This window comes from Macaca thibetana, chromosome 5 (genome assembly GCF_024542745.1).
Source record: "Macaca thibetana thibetana isolate TM-01 chromosome 5, ASM2454274v1, whole genome shotgun sequence".
NCBI classification, from domain to species: Eukaryota; Metazoa; Chordata; class Mammalia; order Primates; family Cercopithecidae; genus Macaca; species Macaca thibetana.
The window spans coordinates 171,713,292-171,720,727 of record NC_065582.1 but is presented as its reverse complement, the minus strand read 5'-3'; the positions used below and the strand labels follow the sequence as shown (position 1 = coordinate 171,720,727).

General features: G+C 38.6%; 1 long non-coding RNA gene across 1 annotated transcript; it reads left to right on the top strand.

Annotated features, from left to right (window-relative positions):
- The first annotated feature begins 2,710 nt into the window (after nucleotides 1-2,710).
- On the top strand, nucleotides 2,711-7,120 carry LOC126955280 (uncharacterized). The gene is made up of 4 exons (XR_007725868.1): nucleotides 2,711-2,786; nucleotides 6,116-6,241; nucleotides 6,573-6,811; nucleotides 6,959-7,120. It is a non-coding gene; the product is annotated as an uncharacterized LOC126955280 (long non-coding RNA).
- Nucleotides 7,121-7,436: the final 316 nt, after the last annotated feature.

The window sequence follows — 7,436 nt, the reverse complement described above, 5'->3', positions numbered from 1 at the left end:
TTACCAACTGAATGACTTTGTGGACCCCAAGCCTCAGTTCCCCCATCTGTAAAATAGAGCAAAAAATACCTATCTTCCAATGTTATTGGTTATTATAAAGATTAAATTCGGCCAGGCATGGTGGCTCACGCCTGTAATCCCAGCACTTTGGGAGGCCGAGATTTGCGGATCACGAGGTCAGGAGATCGAGACCATCCTGGCTAAGACGGTGAAACCCCGTCTCTACTAAAAATACAAAAAAACTAGCTGGGTGCGGTGGCGGGCGCCTGTAGTCCCAGCTACTTGAGAGGCTGAGGCAGGAGAATTGTGGGAACCCGGGAGGCAGAGCTTGCAGTGAGCCAAGATTGCGCCACCACACTCCAGCCTGGGCAATTGAGCAAGACTCGGTCTCAAAAAAAAAAAAAAAAAAAAAAAAAAAGATTAAATTCAGGGAGTGGGGGGTGAGAGGAGGGAGAGCATTAGGACAAATAGCTAATGCATGTGGGGCTTAAAACCTAGATGACGGGTTGATAGGTGCAGCCAACACCATCGTGGACATACACCTATGTAACAAACCTGCACTTTCTGCACTTGTATCCTAGAAATTAAAGTACAATTTTAAAAAAAAATTAAATGAAATAATGTGTATTAAGTAAATATAATGGGACATTCTTGATAAATAATAATTATTATCACTATTATCGGTGTTACAAATATAAGGAGAAGTTCAGTTTCTCACTGGCTTAGACCCAAATAAATCAAGTACCCATCTTGACCATAAGTATTTTCATCTATTGCTATTGGATAGTCACATGACTACAGCTACCTCATTTTATGTTTTTATTTTCTCTAAGAATAATCAAAAGCTGAATCTAAAGTTTATCACATAAAAAATTGTACCTACTTTGGACCTCAACTAATTCTGTCTTCTTACCTTGGATTTACAGTGTATTTCATTACAAAAAACAAACAAACAAACAAACAGTCATTTGGTGAGTGGGCCTGGTCCAGACTGCAGCTGTTTCTTCTCGGTGTGTACATTGTTATGCAGAGTGAGTGATTTTACTCTGTCACTTTAATTCATAAGATACTAGAGCGGACAGGGGCTTTGGAGGACATTAGATCCAACCTACCATTTTACATCTTCAGAGGAGGAACCTGAGGCCCAAATGTTAGTGCATCACAGATGTCCACGAGTATGTTTTCTTTCTTTCTCTCCCAGACTTTAAGGGTTCTAGCAGCTTCACTAAATGGCCCCAGTCTCACCCACAAGGCTTGATAGAACCTCTGTTAATCAAATCGCATGAGAAATGAGGTGCTATAGCCAAATTTTCCAGATCCAGTAAATTAACAGAGAACATATTCTTTATATATATTTTCCCCCGATATACAGCAGTTCCCTTTTCCTGCCTTGTTAGGACAGTCTTGTGAACAAACTCAAGTGTGTCTTTAGTTAGCAGTGAAAGGAACCTAGGGATCACTTAGTCCATCTTGTTCATTTTTCAGATGTAAACAAAAAGATTTTATAATTGTCATACAATGTAATCTTTACAATGATCTTTTAAAAATTTTATTTCCTCCATCATATAGATGAGAGAACGAAAACTCCTAACTATTGAACGACCTCCTCTGGATCACAGAACTCATAATACAGACGGTGGCACAGGCACCAGGCCCACTTACCTGTCTCTCTGGGCTCACAGATTCCATTTCCCAGTTGGGTCTGGCCGTATAACTGAGTTCTCACCAGTGGAGTGTAAGCAGAAGGCAACTATGCCAGTTCCCACACATGTTCCTCCATGCTCACTCCCTTTCCAGCTGGCTAGAATGGAGATGAACCCCAGGGTGAACCTGGAAGCCATGAATAAAGATTCTGCAAGGACCAGATAAATAGAGCCTGAGTTCTTGAATCACTGCCAGAGGAGGATGGCCACCTCCTGGTCAATACTACTTGTTGTGGACTGTCTGTAATGAGAAATAAACTTCTCTTGTATTTGGTCCCTTGTAAACTTTGGGATTTGTGTGCTGAAGCAGCAAGTATGTCCTTAATGCATAGCTTGCTAACGGCAGAACTGCAGATACTTACTATGGGCAAGGCATTATGTTTGTGATAAAAGATAGGAATATGACTTCCAATAGTTTGGGTCTTTAAGAAGCATTAAGCACAGCTGGGTTCTGAGATATGGACAGAAACAGCATAATATGAAATAGAAATAGAAAAAGAAAGGTCTAAAGAAAGATAAATAGGAAAGAACCTAGGAATCCAGAGAAGAAATAAGTTGTGCTGTTATATAAACAGGAGTGATTTTTGGGAGGAGGATGGGAATTTTGGACTGGGAGGATGGGTAGCATGCACAATCAGAACTCCTAGGAAACAAGAAAAAGCCTGGCACAGTGAGCTGTTTATTGGGATGGAAATGGGATACACAAACAAATGGAAGGGTAGGATAAAGCTCCATCACGAAAGATGCTAATGCCAAGTTAATAACTTTGAGTACTGTTTACAAGTTTGGATAAAGCTCCATCACGAAAGATGCTAATGCCAAGTTAATAACTTTGAGTACTGTTTACAAGTTTGGCTAATGCTTGTCACCAACGCCTGCTGGCTGAGAAATCTTGAAAATGAATGGCATGCCATGCCCTCAGAGTGTGACGACAAGCGCTGGATCTCAGAACACAGGGAGTTTTCATTTCTGAGAGCTGACTCCCTAGTCTGCGGTAGATAGAGAGCAGAGGTGGGGCTGGGAGTATGGAGAAACAGCATTCAGAATCGGCCCACACTGTCAAGTTTCCAGGCCTTGAACAAGGTTGGTAGGAAAATTATTTGATTAGCTGTTCAATCCTGTTCCATTTCTGCCTTGCTCGGGAGACGTATGTTGAGGGACTTTTTTTCTTCCAGAAGTACATATGGAAATGGCAAGGTTGGTGTTTGATGGTGTGACAGAGAAAGCCACACTGGGGAAATGGTGTGCTTTGAAATCAGGTCACTTAGAAAAAAAAATATATATATATATCCAGAAACGTCAAAGCTTAAATGAAGCTATCAATTTAGGGACTTTTCACAGCCTTACTTACTGGGTTCTCTTTCTAACTTAAAAACCAGGAAAGGCACTTTCTGAGTCTCTATCTCTGTAAAGTTTGTTTGAGTCTCTTTTATTATTTTTACAGTGCACACATTGATCTCAAGTTTTAAGTATCCTTTTTATCACTGTAGCTAGAAGCAAAAAAGCCACCCAGCTGTTCAGTCTGTTAGTGCCAAATGTGGTCTCTTCTGAACACTGTAATTCTCATACTACAAGATATCCCAAATGTACAGAAAGGTCAAGCAGAAAGAGATGATGACAACTCTGAATTCGCATGTCGTTTTAAAGATAAATCAGTTTGGTATGAGACCCTTCTTGGTAAGAGAAAATATTTATCATTCTACCCCAATTCATGTTAAAGTTCCCTACAGGGATTTCAATCCAATGTGCCTATTGTTTTAAGGAATAGTCACTGACACTACAACACTACATCATGTTTCTGTAGAGGGAAAGAGAAAGGAAAAAAAAAAAATAAAGCCAGTATTTATTTATCACATCCTACCTATCATTTGCTTATGTTATTATTTAGTTATCAAAACAACCATATGATATAGGAATCCCTTTTCCCAACCTTTACAGAATAGATATCAAAGTTCAGTTAACTTAAGGAACTTATTCAAGGTCATATAACAGTAAAGGATAGAGATATAAACAAGTTTATCCTGGCTTGAGAATTCATGTCAATAAGTTGCTTATAACCAAATATGCAATTGAATAGTAGAGATTTCATGAAAAGGCATCAGACGATAAAATAGGCGATATATATGCAAGTCTAAATAACACGGTATTAATCTCACTCATAAATACTGAATGAAAAGAATGTAATCAGTTGAAATTATCTCAAGAATGTATCTGGAAAAAGGTGAGATTTTAGGAGATTAGAAACTGCTCATTTTGGACACTATTAATTTGTAAACATCATTACAATATGAGTATACAGAATGTTATAATATTCTGCTGTGAAATCTACTATCATGCTGTTTTCTTATTGCACTTATTTCAAAAGGTCCTCTTTATAACTCATTGCTTTTAGGTCCTAATAATTCTAATTCAACATGATTCTTGACAGATTCATGAAATCATTCATACATACACAAATTTACCAAACCTTATGATATCCCCCTGGTTTGAAGATTGAGAGGTTCATGCTTTGCTCACAAGAGATTTTGTTGTCAAAATCTCTATACAAGGAGTTCAAAATTCATCACGTCAATACTCCTAGGTCTAGGACTGAGAAGAAGAAAGAGGGGCCAATATAGTCTCACAGTGAGAAGAAAACAAATAAATATACAGTCATAAAATAATGTAGCAAGTGCTATGCAGCAGGAAGTCCAGAGGTAGGCAGCCCTTGGAACCATTTTTCCTCCTAGGCCTCTGAGCCTGTGATGGGAAGGGCTGCCTTGAAGATCTCTGATATGCTCCAGAGATATTTTTTCCATTGTCTTGGTAATTCACATTTGGCTCCTCGTTATTATGCAAATTTCTGCAGCAGGCTTGAATTTCTCCTTAGAAAATGGGTTTGTCTTTTATATCGCATCATCAGGCTGCAAATTTTCCAAACTTTTATGCTTTACTTCCCTTTTAAACATAAGTTCCAATTTCAGATCACCTCTCTCAAGTTCAAAGTCCCACAGATACCAAGGGCATGGACAAAGTGCCACCAGTCTCTTTGCTAAAGAATAGCAAGAATGACCTTGGCTCCAGTTCCCAAGAAGTTCCTCATCTTCATCTGAGACCACCTCAGCCTGGACTTCATTGTCAGCACCACTATGAGAATTTTAATCAAAACCATTCAACGAGTCTCTAGGAAGTTCCAAACTTTCCCACATCTTCAGTCTTCTTCTGAGCCCTGCAAACTGTTTCAACCTCTATCCATTACCCAGTTCCAAAGTCACTTCCACATTTTCAAGTTATCTTTATAGCAGTGCCCCTCTCCCAGTATCAATTTACTGTATCAGTCTGTTTTCATACTGCTGTAAAGAAATACCCAAGACTGGGTTATTTATAAAGGAAAGAGGTTTAATTGACTCACAGTTCCACATGGCTGAGGAGGCCTCAGGAAACTTACAATCACATTGGAAAGGAAAGCAGGCACCTTCTTCACAGGGTGGCAGAAGAGAGAGAAGAGAAAGGGTGAAGGGGGAAGAGCCCCTTATAAAAGCATCAGATCTCATGAGAACTCACTCACTTTCATGAGAACAGCATGAGGGAAACCACCCCTATGATCCAATTACCTCCCACGAGGTGCCCCCCTCAACACCTGGGGATCACAATTCAAGATGAGATTTGGGTGGAGACACAAAGCCTAACCATATCATTAGGTGTACAGGCTAGGTAAGGTATCGCAGGTCAAGGCAAAGTGTATTTCAAGGCTCAGAAAAGTGAGAGAATGTGTGGGGTTTTGTCCAATTTACTAGAGAGTGAATAGGTAAATAGAGGGCAGACCACTGAGGGTGAGGTTTGAACACCATAGGGTCCACCAGACATGTTGGAACTCCCCTTCTTTTCTCTAGGTTTTGCAGAATGGCACCCAGGCTGTTATAATACATACTTAAACTTTGCTTTCTCTTTAAAAGTACTTTCTATTCATCACTGTTTGGGCTCCTTCTGACAGAGGTCATTACCAGAGATTCAGACCTTTATTTACTCAATTCCCTGTTGTGGTTCTGCAAGGGAGGCTTTCTTGTTCCTCTCCAAAAACAGACATGCCTGTGAAGGTGGGTTACACTTCCGTTCTCTTAAGTCTGTCATAATAAAGACATTTCATCAAGTGCTAAAAGAAAGCCAGAATTTAGAATGTACTTTGTGACTTTTGAGGGTTATGAGATGCTGAATGTGAGACACTGTAGCCAGTTGCTTAGGGAAATTGAAAACAAATTCTTCTCTAGAGAAATTAGAAAACCAGGTCAATGCCTCATTGCATAGTCCTGCTGGAAGACAAGAATTAAGGCTGAATACATTGTCAAGGTCATTTCAGATCCTATTATTCTGCTTCTCTGGTGATAATGATAATAAAAATAGCACTTTTTATTTGTGACTCACATAATTTTCAGAAGTCTTTCACCTATGATCTCCTCTGAACAGCTGATGAGGAATTCATGCCATCAACCTGGAGGACAACTTGGAGGACCAAGTGCTCCCAACCAGACCTCAAGGTTAAAAAGAATTTCAGATGGGAGGTATAAGATATTGACTAACTTACGATATATCCTTTTGTCTTTTATACCAAAGATTATTTCATAGATGTTAGCTGGCCTCCATATTTCTAAACGTAAAATTTAGGAATATTCCCAGAACATCCTACTCTTCCTGTATAGTCCTTTATAATTATTTGTTTTTAAAAAAGCCATCTAAATTTTCAGTTCATTTATGCCTTGGAGAAAGGAGTTTTATAATTACTGTCTTCCCTAATATTGTTTTAATTTTTGTTTCACCTATACAAAGTTTTCTAAATGTAAGCAGTACTCCATAGTTAATTGTGACATCACTATTAACAAAGATGTGTTTCAGAAACATACCCAACTGAGAGAAACATAGTAATCAGAGACAGAAATGATCTGAAAGACTTGGAGGAACTCTGCGGAAAACAATGAATACAACGAAGAACTGGAAAGCATAAAATATGTGTGAGCTACAGGGTAGAGAGAAAAGAGGTCAAGACTTAGGCAAAGTCATCTTTGCCCAAACTGTATTCTGTGGAACCCATTCTGCTACATGTTCTCAGAAGAAGAGTAGGGTCTTATGATCAGGTAAGTTGAATGTATCCCCTTTGATGGTAGGCATGTTAGCATAACCAAGCCTCTGAGAAGTCTGTAATAAAGAAAGTTGGAAAACTTTATTTAATCCAGAGACCTTCAAACATTTTGACAGCAGATACTTTTTTTCCCCTCATATAGCTTTGGATCAGGGTTCCATGAAATACACTTTGAGAAATGCTGCTTTGAAGTTAGGGAAAGTGAGAGAGAGGCCGGCCTAAATTTTTGAAGAAAAGGAGACCTACCAGCAGTGCTATCAAATATAAAAGGTTATTTTGCAATTTCTTTCTCAGAAATCTTTCAAAAATAAAACAAGCATGGTGAAGTGTTTGGAGAGAGATGTATTTCTGTCTTCAACTTACTTTGAAATGTATCAAAAACAGCTGAATTAATTAATTGACAGAGGGATGGATACATACATGATCAAACAAGTATAATAAAATGATAATTATAGAATCTAGGTGATAGGTACATTGAGAATTTACTGTACATTTTTTATAATTTTTCTGAATATTTGAATGAATTTCAGGTAACATGTTGAAAAAGAATAGAATATACATCCAACCAACACTTGCATGAAGTATGGCTTAGAAGGAGGTAGAAAGACTAGTTGGATTTT